Source organism: Schistocerca gregaria, chromosome 8 (genome assembly GCF_023897955.1).
Source record: "Schistocerca gregaria isolate iqSchGreg1 chromosome 8, iqSchGreg1.2, whole genome shotgun sequence".
Lineage (NCBI taxonomy): Eukaryota > Metazoa > Arthropoda > Insecta > Orthoptera > Acrididae > Schistocerca > Schistocerca gregaria.
In genome coordinates, this window is record NC_064927.1 from 77861943 (window position 1) to 77878474 (window position 16532).

The 16532-nt window shown below is 39.2% G+C and overlaps 1 non-coding gene across 1 annotated transcript; it reads left to right on the forward strand.

Annotated features, from left to right (window-relative positions):
* Positions 1-1209: 1209 nt before the first annotated feature.
* Positions 1210-1284, forward strand: Trnas-cga (transfer RNA serine (anticodon CGA)). The gene has a single exon. It is a non-coding gene; the product is annotated as a tRNA-Ser (tRNA).
* The last annotated feature ends 15248 nt before the right edge of the window (positions 1285-16532 follow it).

A 16532-nucleotide genomic window follows, 5' to 3' on the forward strand; every position in this document is an offset into this window, starting at 1 on the left:
AATCAATAAGGAATCCTCTTGGGATAGTCAACAACTAAAATGTTTCTACAGGTCACTTTACAGTGGCTCTTCCAGTTACTTTTACGTGTCCTCACTTTTCTTCGAACAACTAGTTGGATGGTACTTGTCATACAAACATTCGAAACAAATTTACTCATGGCACCAAGAACATGTAATGAATGCAATCTTTCGACAGCTACACTGCTTCAGAAGAGTCGGCGAAAAGCGTTTACCATGTGGGTACGGAAGCGGCAGTTGTATAAGTTTCTTTCCTCGATTTCTGGAAACCTTTGCGTTTGCGGACCCAATATCTGATGATGAAAAATGCTATACTTACAATTATATATCGATCCCTCCGATTTTGAGTCGATTGCTCGTCAAAACCTTTAGAGGCGATTTTCTCAAAATTGCGGGGGTGTTGGTCAAAAATATCTAAGAGTCCTTCGTTTTAGGTTGTACACAAGAGACCTGCCAAATTGGAGCCGAATCGGTTGGCTGTCTCTGATGCCTTCCCCTTGTTAGTAACTTGATGCACGGCTTCGCTCACCTACGTGCTCATCTGTAGGCAAAGTTAAGTAAAGGTGATTTTAGTTCAGACTGCAGTGCCGAGGGTTCTACCTCACCTGCTCCTCCTAACTTCCTACATTCGGCATACTCTTCAGTTTCAGGAGCAGACCCACGCGCCGCCTTCCAGACGGGATACAAAATCTTCATTATAACCACGCTGTTTGGCCCTTTGTGAACATTATACAACTCTGTATTGTGGCGAATCCTCCATTTTTCACTCTCACTATCGTAAACTGGTCCAAAAATCCAGAATGAGATTTTCACTCTGCAGCGGAGCGTGCGCTGATATGAAACTTCCAGGCAGATTAAAACTGTGTGCCCGATCGAGACTCGAACTCGGGACCTTTGCCTTTCGCGGGCAAGTGCTCTAACAACTGAGCTACCGAAGCACGACTCACGACCGGTACTCACAGCTTTACTTCTGCCAGTATCCGTCTCCTACCTTCCAAACTTTACAGAAGCTCTTCTGCGAACCATGCAGAACTAGCACTTCTGAAAGAAAGGATATTGCGGAGACATGGCTTAGCCACAGCCTAGGGGATGTTTCCAGAATGAGATTTTCACTCTGCAGCTTCTGTAAAGTTTGGAAGGTAGGAGACGGATACTGGCAGAAGTAAAGCTGTGAGTACCGGTCGTGAGTCGTGCTTCGGTAGCTCAGTTGGTAGAGCACTTGCCCGCGAAAGGCAAAGGTCCCGAGTTCGAGTCTCGGTCGAGCACACAGTTTTAATCTGGTCCAAAAATCTTCCGAAGGACTTCCTTTCAGATATCATAAGTCTGTTCAGATCTTCATCATTTTGATTTGCAGCTCCTTGTGTTGGCCGTGTTTGCAGTTAAAATCGTTGAATGTGAGATCCGCCAGTTATGCAAAACACCGTTTTCTCTCACGACCCAAACATGTTTCTGCACCACTGTGTCATCATGAGTGGGTTTTCGTTTTATTTATTCTGCAATGTGAACATTTTTGTTAAATGATAATAAAATTATGTGTATCTTCAGTTCAAACAACAGATCGTTTCTTTTTGTAAATACCTTTACATTCATGCACACCAAATGTAAAGGTATTTACAAAAAGAAACGATCTGTTGTTTGAACTAAAGATACACATAATCTTATAATCATTTAGAAAAAGGTTCACATTGCACAATAAATAAAAACGAAAACCCACTGATGATGGCACAGTGGTGCCGAAACATGTTTGTGTACTGACAAAAAACGGTGTTCAGATCTTGCTTGGTTCTACTCTAGGTGGAACATCCATATAGCACTACTGGCTGTAGGAGTGTATTGTAGATGTTTATTTTGAAATGTCTTGAAAAACTCCTGGTTTTGAGGAGAGCTTTAAGGCCGTGGTAAAGCGATTACCTGCCTGTAGTCTTGCCTGTATTTCCATTTTACTGGATGGTTCATCTGTGAATACTGCTCTCAGATATTTGAGCTCCCTGACTTGACCACAAGAATCTTCAGTTGTCTTCAAAGGTGGAGGTGGCTCTTGAGTATCATTAAGTCTACGGTGTATAAACATGTATTCCGTCTTGTCACGATTGATTTGAAGTCCAATTTTCATCTCTGTTGTCTCCAAAATGTCAGCCATTTACTTTAATTATTCTTGCGGCCCAGATAGTAGCACTATATCATCGGCACATCCGAGCGGTTTATGTTCACATCCGCGGTCTGGACTCCGGTGAGTTCATTAGATGACAACTCTCGCATTACCTTATCTAATGCAATATTGAAAAGAACAGGTGATAGTCCATCGCCCTATCGTAGCCCAGTTTTTATTTTGAATGTTTAAGTCACCTTATTTCCAATCTTTACATTTGTTATAGTATCCATCAGGCAGGCCATTGTGAGGCTTACTTTTTTCTTGGCAAAACCGAACTCTTCCGTACACCTCAGCATACTTTCCCTATAAAAGTAGTTATATGGTTTTCTGAAGTCGACAAACAGCATGTGTAGTTCTTGGCCTGACCCCAACATTTTCTACGATTTGGAGTAGGACAAAGATTTGCTCGATTGTAGATCTCCCGTGACGGAACCCTCCTTGATATTCTCCAATAATTATGTTTGCCAACGGCTGGATTAGATCTGGAAGACAGTTTGAGAAGATCTTATAACAAATATTGAGCGGAGTGATACCATGGTAGTTTTCACATGCCGTTCGGTCTTTTTTCTTGTGGATGGGACAGATTAGTGCATTCCTCCAGTCTTCTGGAATGTTATCAGTGTTCCAAATGGTCTCTATTAATTTGTGAATCCTTGCGACAAGGTATTCACTCCCTTCCTGAATTATTGCAGCATGGATGGCATCTTCTCCTGAGCTTCTGTCTTTTTTAAGCCGTTTTATCTGCTTTCTGATCTCTCGGCGATAGGTATTCAGGGTCTGATATCTGGTGGTAGGGGGAAGTTAAAGAGTGCTGTTGGGTCTTCACAATTTAACAAGTCACTGAAATATTCTTCCCATTTTTTTGCAAAATGATATTCATTTCTCTGCATCTCTTATCTTTTAAGAATTTTTCCGTGAGTTTTTAGGTTTTACTCAGATAGTTGACCTTTCTGTACATGATCTTCATCGTCCTTACCCGGAAGTCTTCTTCTGCTTCTGTAATAACCCCACTCACGAACTTCCTCTTTTCTCTCCGCAATACCACTTGTGTTTCTCTTCGGACTCTGTCAAATTCTGCCTTACTGCTCTGATCAGCTGCTGACTGTAACCACTTGTCACAGGCTTCTTTTCTCCTGTTGACCGCGTCTTCATAGACCTCATTGAACCATTTTTTCTTCCTCGCCACTCTTTTTCCAATGACTGTCCTGCAGCATTTGTAACCACATTTCTAATTTTTTCCACTGCTGGTTTACATCTGGGTTCTCTTTTTCTAGCAGTACTGTAAACGATTCCTAATATCAACCTGAAGTTCATTTCTGGTTCTTCCTGTGCTGATTTTGTTTCTAAACGTGACACTTTCTTGGTTTACTTCTTTGGTTTGGTTTCAGGGTGATTCTGAGTTGACTTTTAACCAAGAAATGGTCGGAACCACACTCAGCCCCACAAAAATTTCTTCATCCATAATCCAATTCCTGCTTTCTGCATTGATTGGTTCGTGGTCTGTTTTTTCCATCTGGGGATACCCATGTTCCTTTGTGCATCTGTCTATGTGCGTAGTTAGTGCTACTGATAAACATGCCCTTGGACATAGCAAAGCTAATCAGACTTATTCCGTTGTCGTTGCTATTTTCATGCGGACTATTAAGGCCTATTGTGGGGATAAAGCTGGTCAACTTTCCAATATTGACAATAAAATCGCAGATGAGAATTCTGCAGTTGTTTTTAAGGATGGAATCCAGAACAACTTCCAGCTCTACTTAGAATATATCCTTTACTTGATCTTCACTATTTTTCTGTTTGTACATGACAGTTCACAAAGGTAAGTTTGTGGTTTTTCACTGATAAGGTTAGAACTGAGATTCTTGGGTTTACTGCCGTAAAATTCTTTACCATTGGTAAAATATCTTTAACACAGAAACCAGTTCCAAAACTGTGCTTGACTGCCTCCCCATAGAATATTGCGTAATTTTCTACATCTATTGCCCCTGTACCTTCCCACCGACATTTTCTGCTGTTCCAGTTCTCTAACTTAAATTATTGCCGTCCCAGGTCTGTACAGAGACTGTTAATTCCATATTCCATTTTCTATACTTAGATCGTTCTATTGGGTGTCTGTTTTGTATTCGAGGCTTCTCTTTAGCTTTCGTAACCCGACTAGTTTTACGAGGTGGGTTTGTTAGCCCCACGAAAAACCCCCAACCCCCCAACCTGTCTGGCTCTCAGGATCGTTTGGCCACACAAGCCCCAGCACCACGACTAGGTAAGGATACGGTTGGGGGGGGGGGGGGGGGAGGAACAGGTAAAATAAAATATTTGTGAACCCAAAAAAGACAAGCTATTAGTTTGTGTAAACGCAGTCAACACTACAACACAGGAATTGGCTAAATTTTTCAAGGAACTCCTCGACAGAATAGAGGAAGTGAGACATGAGAAAACTCTTCAGTTTCGATTTGAAGTCACGTGGATTCCTAGTAAGGTTTTTGAATTCTTGCGGTAGCTTAGTGAAAAGAGATGAGCAACAGTACACACCTCTCTGTACAAGAGTCAAGAGTGTGTTCCAAATGTAGATTGGATTTATGCCTAGTATTAACTGAGTGAAAGCTGATAATTGTTTTGAATAAGCTGACATTATAAACAAGAAATGTCATTAAATAATATATATATATATATATATATATATATATATATATATATATATATATATATATATATATATATATATATGGACCTTGCAGTTGGTGGGGAGGCTTGCGTGCCTCAACGATACAGATAGCTGTACCATAGGTGCATCCACAATGGAGGGTTATCTTCAGGTCACACAAACGTGTGGTTCCTGAAGAGGGGCAACAGCCTTTTCAGTAGTTGCAGGGGCAACAGTCTGGATGATTGACTGATCTGGGCATGTAACACTATCCAAAATGGCCTTGCTGTTCTGGTACTGCGAACGGCTGAAAGCAAGGGGAAACTACGGCCGTAATATTTCCCCAGGGCATGCAGCTTTACTGTATGATTAAATGATGATGGCGTACTCTTGAATAAAATAGTCCCCCATTCGGATCTCTGGGCGGCGACTACTCAATAGGACGTTGGTATTAGGAGAAAGAAAACTGGCGTTCTACGTATCGGATCGTGGAGTGTCAGATCCCTTAATCGCGCAGGTAGGCTAGAAAATTTAGAAAAGGAAATGGATAGGTTAAAGTTACATATAGTGGAAGTTAGTGAAGTTCGGTGGCAGGAGGAACAAGACTTATGGTCAGGTGAATACAGGGTTATAAATACAAAAACAAATAGGGGTAATGCAGGAGTAGGTTTAATAATGAATAAAAAATAGGTGTACGGGCAAGCTACTACAAACAGCATAGTGAACGCATTATTGTGGCCAAGATAGGCACGAATACCACGCCTACTACAGTAGTACAAGTTTATATGCCAACTAGCTCTGCAGATGACGAAGAAATTGATGAAATGTGTGATGAGATAAAAAAAATATTTAGGTAGTGAAGGGAGACGAAAATTTAATAGTCATGGGTGAATGTAATTCGAGAGTAAGAAAATGGAGAGAAGGAAACATAGTCGGTGAATATGGATTGGAGGAGAGAAATGAAAGAGGAAGTCGCCTGGTAGAATTTTGCACAGAGCACAACTTAATCATAGCTAACACTTGGTTTAAGAGTCATCAAAGAAGACTGTATACATGGAAGATCCCTAGACATACTAAAAGGTATCAGATAGATTATATAGTGGTAAGACAGAGATTTAGGAACCAGGTTTTAAATTGTAAGACATTTCCAGGGGCAGATGTGGACTCTGACCACAATCTATTGGTTATGACCTGTAGGTTAAAACTGAACAAACTGCAAAAAGGTGGCAATTTAAGGGCATGGGATCTGGATAAGCTGAAAGAACCACAGGTTGTACAGAGTTTCAAGGAGAGCATAAGGGAACAATTGACAGGAATGTGGGAAAGAAACACAACAGAAGAAGAATGGGTAGCTTTGAGAGATGAAGTAGTGAAGGCAGCAGAGGATCAAATAGGTAAAAAGACAAGGGCTAGTAGAAAACCTTGGGTAACAGAAGAAATATTGAATTTAATTGATGAAAGGAGAAAATATAAAAATGCAGTAAATGGAACAGGTAAAAAGGAATACAAACGTCTCAAAAATGAGATCGCCAGGAAGTGCAAAATGGCTAAGCAGGGATGGCTAGAGGATAAATGTAAGGATGTAGAGCCTTATCTCACTAGGGGTAAGATAGATACTGCCTAAAGGAAAATTAGAGACCTTTGCAGATAAGAGAACCACTTGCATGAATATCAAGAGCTCAGATGGAAACCAAGTTCTAAGCAAAGAAGGGAAAGCAGAAAGGTGGAAGGAGTATATAGAGGGTCTATGCAAGGGCGATGTACTTGAGGACAATATTATGGAAATGGAAGAGGATGTAGATGAAGGTGAAATGGGAGATATGATACTGCGTGAAGAATTTGATAAAGCACTGAAAAACCTGAGTCAAAACAAGGCCCTGGCAGTAGACAACATTCCATTAGAACTACTGACGGCCTTGGGAAAGCTAGTCCTGACAAAACTCTACCATCTGGGGAGCAAGATGTATGAGACAAGCGAAATACCCTCAGACTTCAAGAAGAACATGTTGTTGTTGTTGTTATCTTCAGTTCTGGGACTGGTTTGATGCAGCTCTCCATGCTACTCTATCCTGTGCAAGCTTCTTCATCTCCCAGTACCTACTGCAACCTACGTCCTTCTGAATCTGCTTAGTGTATTCATCTCTTGGTCTCCCTCTACGATTTTTACCCTCCACGGTGCCCTCCAATACTAAATTTGTGATCCCTTGATGCCTCAAAACATGTTCTACCAACCGATCCCTTCTTCTAGTCAAGTTGTGCCACAAACTTCTCTTCTATCCAATCCAATTCAATACTTCCTCATTAGTTATGTCATCTACCCATCTAATCTTCAGCATTCTTGTGTAGCACCACATTTCGAAACCTTCTATTCTCTTCTTGTCCAAACTATTTATCGTCCATGTTTCACTTCCATACATGGCTACACTCCATACAAATACTTTCAGAAACGACTTCCTGCTACATAAATCTATATTCGATGTTAACAAATTTCTCTTCTTGAGAAATGCTTCCCTTGCCATTGCCAGTCTACATTTAATATCCTCTCTACTTCGACCATCATCAGTTATTTTGCTCCCTAAACAGCAAAATTCCTTTACTACTTTAAGTGTCTCATTTCCTAATTTAATTCCTTCAGCATCACTCGAATTAATTTGACTACATTCCATTATCCTCGTTTTGCTTTTGTTGATGTTCCTCTTATATCCTCCCTTCACAACACTATCCATTCCGTTCAACTGCTCTTCCAAGTCCTTTGGCGTCTCTGACAGAATTACAATGTCATCGGCGAACCTCCAAGTTTTTACTTCTTCTCCATGAATTTTAATACCTAATCCAAATATTTCTTTTGTTTCCTTTACTGCTTGCTCAATATACAGATTGAATAACATCGGGGAGAGGCTACAACCCTGTCTCACTCCTTTCCCAACCACTGTTTCCCTTTCATGCCCCTCGACTCTAATAACTGCCATGTGGTTTCTGTACAAATTGTAAATAGCCTTTCGCTCCCTGTATTTTACCCCTGCCACCTTCAGAATTTGAAAGAGAGTGTTCCAGTCAACATTGTCAAAAGCTTTCTCTAAGTCTACAAATGCTAGAAACGTAATTTTGCCTTTCCTTAATCTTTCTTCTAAGATAAGTCGTAAGGTCAATATTGCCTCACGTGTCCCAAAATTTCTACAGCATCCAAACTGATCTTCCCCGAGGTCGGCTTCTACCAGTTTTTCCATTCGCCTACAAAGATTTCGTGTTAGTATTTCGCAGCTGTGACTTATTAAACCTATAGTTCGGTAATTTTCACATCTGTCAATACCTGCTTTATTTGGAATTATTATATACTTCTTGAAGTCTGAGGGTATTTCGCCTGTCCCATTCATCTTGCTCACCAGATGGTAGAGTTTTGTCAGGACTGGCTCTCCCAAGGCCGTCAGTAATTCCAATGGAATGTTGTCTACTCCGGGGGGCCTTGTTTCGACTCAGGTCTTTCAGTGCTCTGTCGAACTCTTCACGCAGTATCGTATCTCCCATTTCGTCTTTATCTACATCCTCTTCCATTTCCATAATATTGTCCTCAAGTACATCGCCCTTGTATAAACCTTCTATATACTCCTTTCAGCTTTCCCTTCTTTGCTTAGAACTGGGTTTCCATCTGAGCTCTTGATATTCATGCAAGTGGTTCTCTGTTCTCCAAATGTCTCTTTAATTTTCCTGTAGGCAGTATCTATCTTACCCCTAGTGAAATAAGCTCCTACATCCTTACACTTGTCCTCTAGCCATCCCTTCTTAGCCATTTTGCACTTCCTGTCAATCTCATTTTTGAGACATTTGTATTCCTTTTTGCCTGCTTCATTTACTGCATTTTTATATTTTCTCCTTTCATCAATTGAATTCAGTATTTCTTCTGTTACCCAAGGATTTCTAGCAGCCCTCGTCGTTTTACCTACTTTATCCTCTGCTACCTTCACTACTTCATCCCTCAGAGCTACCCCTTCTTCTTTATGTTTCTTTCCCACATTCCTGTCAATTGTTCCCTTATTCTCTCCTAGAAACTCAGTACAACCTCTGGTTCTTTCAGCTTATCCAGATCCCATGTCCTTATATTGCCACCTTTTTGCAGTTTCTTCAGTTTGAACCTACAGGTCATAACCAATAGATTGTGGTCAGAGTCCACATCTGACCCTGGAAATGTCCTACAATTTAAAACATGATTCCTAAATCTCTGTCTTACCATTATATAATCTATCTGATACCTTTTAGTATCTCCAGGATTCCTCCATGTACACAGCCTTCTTTTATGATTCTTGAACCAAGTGTTAGCTATGATTACGTTATGCTATGTGCAAAACTCTACCAGACGGCTTCCACTTTCATTTCTTAGCCCCAATCCATAATCACCTACTATGTTCCCTTCTTTCCCTTTTCCTACTGACGAATTCCAGTCACCCACGACTATTAAATTTTCGTCTCCCTTCACTACCTGAATAATTTTTTTATCTCATCATACATTTCATCAATTTCTTCGTCATCTGCAGGGCTAGTTGGCATATAAACTTGTACTACTGTAGTAGGTGTGGGCTTCGTATCTATCTTGGCCACAATAATGCATTCACTATGCTGTTTGTAGTAGCTTACCCGCACTCCTATTTTTTTTATTGATTATTGAACCTACTCCTGCATTAACCCTATTTGATTTTGTATTTATAGGCTCAGAGCCATGTGAACAATTTTGAACTAGTTTTCATGTCCGACTACCACTTACTTGAGATACCGTTGCAACAGTAAAAACGACGGCATTAAGTCTTTGAACAAGATTCTGAACATGGGCCTTCCACGACAGTTTACCATCTATCTGAACATCTAGAAATTAGAACCGTTCAGTTTCACTAATCACATGCCTGTTCTGTGAAATTAAAACGTCGGGTTTTGTTGAATAGTGTGTTAAAAACTGTAAAATCTGTGTCTTACTATGATTTAGCATTAGTTTATTTTCTACACACCATGGACTCAGGTAACGAACTCCACTATTTGAAACTGAGCCAATGTTGATTCCAGAGTCCACGGGTGTACTGGTGTTTCATAGTATCCAACGTACGCAATATTTTGGAGATCAGACATGTCGCCATCACCAGGTGCGCTCACGAACTCAGGTCATGAGGGTTGGTGGCTGCCTTATATCTCCTCTTCCTCCCCCCCCCACCCCCCCCCCCCCCCGTCACGGACCGCTCCCACTCTGTCCGCGCCCAGGGATGCGTGTCACCAGAGAGACGCAGGGGCGGCTGTGTAGCTGCTACGTCTGACCAGCTCGCCAGACCAGTTTCGTTGCTGAGCGTCTTCTTAATTGTACTCAGTGTTGGTTCCCATGCCTTGCTAAGATTGATTGATGGATTCATTTTTATCGCCCAAAAACAAAACATTTACAGGGATGTAAAGCTTGTATAAGCAACGTCAATAAATTTACAAACAACAAAGACAATAAATACACAATTAATCTAAGTTAGAAATTATGCTCACAGAAATCTTCCATTCTATAAAAACAAAGTTCTTACAAATATCTCAAATTTTTTCATCTCCAGACTCTTAACTGACTCTGGCATTTTATTAAATAGCTTTACAGATGTGTGGTTGAAGCTGTTTAGAGTTTTGGTATATGAACAGTAGTCTTTTCTATATCTCTACAGTGTCGTGTGTTATAACTATGTACATCAGAATTTAGATCAAAAGTAGAGACATGGAAATATGTATATACATGGCACAGTCATAGTACTAAGTTTAATAAATAATTCTCTACAGTGAGTTCTAGGTGGTACTTTACATATCAGTCTGACAGTTTTTTTCTGGGCTGTAAATAAGCTATTTGAGTAGCAATTATTTCCCCACAAGATTGTCCCATATGTCAAATGAGAGTGAATATAACTGTAATAGACAGAACGCAAACTTTCTCATCTACTATTGCTTGTAATTTTCTGAGCATACATATTTCTTTAGAAATTTTTGGTGTTAAGTAATTCACATGTGCCTGTCAGCCTAAATTATTTTGCAAAACAATGCCAAGAAACTTTACAGGAACTGTCTCTATGGTTATTCTATTGTTATAAGAAATGTTTCATTCCTGTTTTTTATTTATGTTCATAGACAGGCTACTGGCATTCCACCATTCAGAAAGTGTATCTACCTTGAGTGAGGTATAGTTACTTATGTTGTTGTTAATGGGCACTGTAACACTTAAATTGATATCATCTGCATACCAGTAACAGTTAGTAGTATCATCATTTACATTGCTAGGTAGGTCATTTATATATGATATGAACAAGAGAGGACCTAACATTGCCCCTTGAGGAACACCATGGTACATATGTAAGAAACTAGAATATTGGTTATTGAAGTAAACAGTTTGAGATCTATTAGGTAAGTATGACTGAATAATTTTAACAGCAGAGACTGAGAAACCTCCAGTTTTTAATTTCAGCAGCAGAGTATTATGGCACACAGTGTCAAACTCTTTTGATAAATCAAAACTTCGTACTTACAATAAATTTTTCTTCTTTTGCTCATAACAGCATTACATATTGATAGATTTTTCCTAAACTCCAACTGGCTATTTGAAAGTAATTGATGAGAATCTAGAAAATTGATTATTTGAATACTCATTAGTTTCTCAATGACCTTGGATAAAAGTGGTACAAGAGAAACTGGCCTATAATTGCTAGGCAAATTATTGTCACCTTTTTTGTGGACTGGGATTACTATAGCTACTTTTAATTTTCATCAACGCAGTAGTTTATGATGTGACAGAGAACCTCTGCTATGTTATGACTACTAAGTTTCAATATTTTAGAGCTGATATTGTAAATATCCAGTGAATCAATTTTGCTAAGAGAAAGAATGGCTGAGTGTACATCTTCTACACAAATGTGTTCAAATAAAACACATTTTCCATGGCATTTTGGTTTTTATAGGCAACATCCAAATTGTAGCTAGGTTCATGTTTACAGTCAGGTATCTTAGTAACTATACTATCTACACTGTTTAGAAAATAATAATTAAAACTATCAGCAGTAATTTTGGACCTAGATACAAATTCTTTGCTACCTGATGCTAGATTCTCATCAATGATTGTCCACATTTCTTTTGGTTTATTAATAGCTCGTACAACCAATTTGCAACTTTCTGTGTGTACCACTTATTTTATTAATAGTCGATACCCTGCTGATTTTCACAAATCTGATCTGTAGTGGCAGGCCAATGTTAACTGCCCACTTGAATAATTCAAGAAAGTTGTTGAACTGGTTTTCTTCTCCAGTGTCACCATACACACATAACCAATTAATTTCTCTGAGACATTTTACAGCTATTTATATATATTATAGTCACTAATTGTACATTGTGTCTTATAAATCACAGGAGGCTTGGTGACATTAAAAATCATTGCATCCATGTTTACATGAATAATAATTCCATGATGCTCAGAGGGAAATGTGTCAATCATATTTGTATCGCATTTTTAGAATGAAAAGTTGTAAACATCGGTACTTGTATAGACAATATTGTTACACTACCAGGTCTGGTGATAAAATTTTTCAGCATGACATTCATCCCATAGTTTTAACCAAGCTATTTATTTCCAAGTCGTCAGAAGTACTGGAGTTGAAATGAATATTAAAATCATCCATTAGAATTACATTAACTTTCATTAAAACAATGTGTTTAATAAGATGTCCAACCTTTCAAAAAATTCTGTTATTTTCTAATACTGGGTTCCTGCAAATACAGTTAAAGGTTTTCCATAAGTCACAATGTAACAGTCAGATATTTCAAAAGTTTTCTCCACAGATAAATTTGTTACACTAGGTAGGGGCTCAAAAACAAGGTGGTTCTTAATTAAAATGGCAGAGCCACCTCATTTCTTATCTTTACAGTAAAAGTAACAGTCTACTTTAAAATCTGGAATGCCTGTCAAGTTGATGCCACTATGGTTCATCCAAAGTTCAGCTAAAGCAAGGACTTCCATTTGCTTTTCCTCAATCAGAACATGCAAGGCATCTGTTTTATCTAATAAGCCCTGTATGTTAAGAAACTTAATCTTAGCAGTATAGTTAAATATAATGTTACTAGATTTGGAGATACTGCCTGCTGAACTATTTATTTGCTGTTTTTTAGTATGGGCTAGGCCCTGGTCAACAGGAAGTGACCAAGCCTGGTCTGGACTAGGCTTGGTCAGTGACTGGTTCTTTAAACTTGCTTTCATTTTACTAGATTGGATTGATGTAGAACAATTCTCACTTAATTTAGTGACGAGGTCTAAGACTACTTTTTAGGAAAATTCAAGAATTCTTTTACTTACATATTTTTACCAAGACTGTTCAGGTGAAGTCCATGTAATGTATGAAATCTACTTCCTAATCTACTGATGTCCACAAAGAATACTTTTGTATATTTCTTACCAACATTAATCATAATTTCCTTTGCTTTTATTACTTCTAAATTGATGCCGGACCACATGGGTAGATCATGGCAGTGAGGCACTGAGAAAGCTAGGACATTAGTGTTTCTTAAACGACGTAATGTTTCGTTAAGGGAAAGCTGAAGTCTTCTTGTTTCATTCCTAGCCAGATCGTTTGTGCCAGCCAGGAATACTGCAACACATTCAGAATCCAGATCATCCATTTCAGCGATTCTTGCTGCCACATGCTGGAAACAAGCATTTGGCTTAATTGTATTAGTGATGTCTTGTAGATACTTTTCTCTCATCATTCGAGCAATATTTCTTCCATAGCTGTCTGCATATATACATATACGCACGTTGTTGTTATTGCAGGGGTCAGGCCTAGGTTGGCTGTTAAACAATGGCCACACTGTCAGATTCCTATACTTCTTGTAAATCTGACACTGGCTCAAAAATTGTTTGACAAAGTTTCCGTTTTGTTTTTCTGGGCCACAGCTTTTCCACTACCACCTTTCAAAACAGTGCTCCAATCTGAGTTGTCTTGTTTGTTTGTATCTGAAACGGTAATCTGTTTGGTATTGTTTGCGTGAGATGTTTCTGTATCTCTGTTATTAGGTGTTGTTAGTTCACACATTGCATTGCCACTGTTTATTACCGTTTTATGCCTGCAGGAATCACATCTCCATTCTTTTGTACATTTCCTGTCCTCTATTAATGAGGGATCCACCTTAACACATGGAAAGTGAAATAAGGCATCACACTTAGTGCACAGAATTCCACTTCTTACCGTTTTCTTACACTTTCTGCAAGGATTATGAGAAGTCGTATTTATTGCCACTCTTGTGCCTACTTCCTGTTCAGTTTTTAATTTTCACTCTATCCATTTGTGATTTAAATCACGTATTTCTTCAATTACAAATCTAATAATTTCACCTGTACAGTCCTTGTTGGTAAGTTTTTTACTGAGACTGTCTTTATCATAACGTGAGCATAACCAAATTTTTTTACTTTGGATTCACTTTCGCACAATTAAAATGATACAGATTTTTACATTTTATGCACATCATACCTTTTCCTGCAAGTTTTTTGCAGTAGCAGTGATCATTAGTCGACTGAATGCTATGGTCTTCATAGTACGATGTTGACGGTGTACACACTATCTCACTTTGATGTTTCTTTGGTGTCCCATTACTTTTTTCACCGACTTTTGTAATACTGTAACACGAAACTCATGCATTGTCACAATAAACATCTTATTTGTTGCACATGAAGCACTTTCCTACTGTCGTTTGATATTTATTTCTAGAGCTATCATAAAACGTATCTATAATCGGCGCCATCTTGCGAAAGATTACAACGGCAGTCTCGCTCGTTCCTGGTGCGATTTTAGATGGCCTCTCTGACAACTATGAGTCAGCAGTACACCCGTGGACTCTTCAATCAACAAATACGCCGGGAGAAACTGAAGAATCACAGTGCTAATGTTACACACAACATCCCTTACTACCAAGTTAGTGTGCCAGCGAACTGAAATATTTTATAATCACGTATAATACTCATGGGAATATCATTTACATAAATAAGGAACAGGAATGGCGCCAGCATTGATCCTTGGGCATCCCCTGCCCCTTCCCCCCCTCCCCCCCCCCCCATTTGACCATGCTCCACTCAGAGCCCACATCATAGCATTCTCAGCACTGTGGATAATTACGATTTGCTGTATGTTGCTAAAGTAAGAGGTGAATCAATTGTGAGCTACTCCCTGTATTCCATTATGGTCCAGCTTCTGGGGCTACATTTTGTGATCAACACAATCAAATGCTTTAGTTAAAAAAGATTCCTAGCGTTCGAAACCTTATGTTAAATCCATCCAGTACCTCATAGAGAGTTATTAAATCACTTCTAAAACAGAACCATACATCTGATAGGAAATTGTTTGAAATAAAATGATCAATTATCCTTACATGCACAGACTTTTTCAGTAACTTTAGCAAACACAGATGACATAGAAATAGGTCAAAATTGTTTGCATTTTACCTCCATTTTTATAAAGTTGCTTTACTACTGAGTACTTTAACAGTTCAGGAAACTGGCCAGTCTTAAAGTACAAATTACAAGTATGGCTAAGTACAGGGCTAACATGTGCAGCACAGTAATATTTTGCTAGGCACTCCGTCATATCCATGAGAGGCCTTAGTCTTCAGTGATTTAATGATTGAGTCAATTTCCCCCTTGTCAGTATCACAGAGGAGTATTTCAGACATAAATCTCAGAAGGGCATTTTGCAAGAGATTTATATTTCTCTGTAGAATTCACCAGCAATGTTCAGAGAGTGATTGTTAAATAATGAACATATATCTGACTTATCAGTAACAAATATTTTTAGTACGAACTGACTTTATATCGTCGACCTTGCGCTGCTTGTGACACTTCCTTTATCCTGTGAATTAACTATTCTATTTGCGTACCACATACTCTTCGTCTGCCTAATAACATTTTTAAGCACCTGTCGATACTGTTTGTAATGGGCTACTGTAGATTGAATGTGACTACTTCAAACGTTTCGATGTATTTGCCACTGTGTTCTACATGATACTGTATCTTTATCTCACTAGTCAGCCACTCGTCCTGCCTTTTATTGCTAGCACCCTGTTTGGAACGCTCTAATGGAAAGCAGCTCTCAAAGACCATGAGAAATGTCAAGGAAAGCTTTATGTTTGTCATCTATGTTATCGTCACTATAAAGGTTCTGCCTCTCTTGTTCCTTAATGAGGTTTAAAAAACTCTTTAAGGCATTCGATTCGCTTTCCAACATAGTTTGAAATTATATACAACATTTGTTTGTTTTGTATCCCACCTGGAAGGCGGCGCGTGGGTAGGAGCTGGAAAGGTAATACACGTCGGTACCGCAGGATGAATTTCAATCACCTTTACTCTAGCAAAAAGAACACACAACTTTTCCATGAGGTGCGAAGTGTCCCAGCTGTCTGCTCTTCATCAAATGGGGCAGTCTGGAGCGACGCTCGTAGAGCTCTCCAGCGCCGGCTAGAGGGCGCTGGCGTCGGTGTCGGTGTCGGTGTCGTAGTGACAACCTAATAACTTGCCCTCGCTGTGGAGTCCTAGCTATCGATACCACAGTTTGAGTGCAAAAACCTTTTAGTGTGACAATTCGTGAATAATGGTCTGAAAGGCCATTCACCCTGTTAGTAACAGAACGCCCATCTAGTAATGAAGGATAAATAATAAATAAAAACATTGCCTAAGTCTGTGCTGCTGTTACC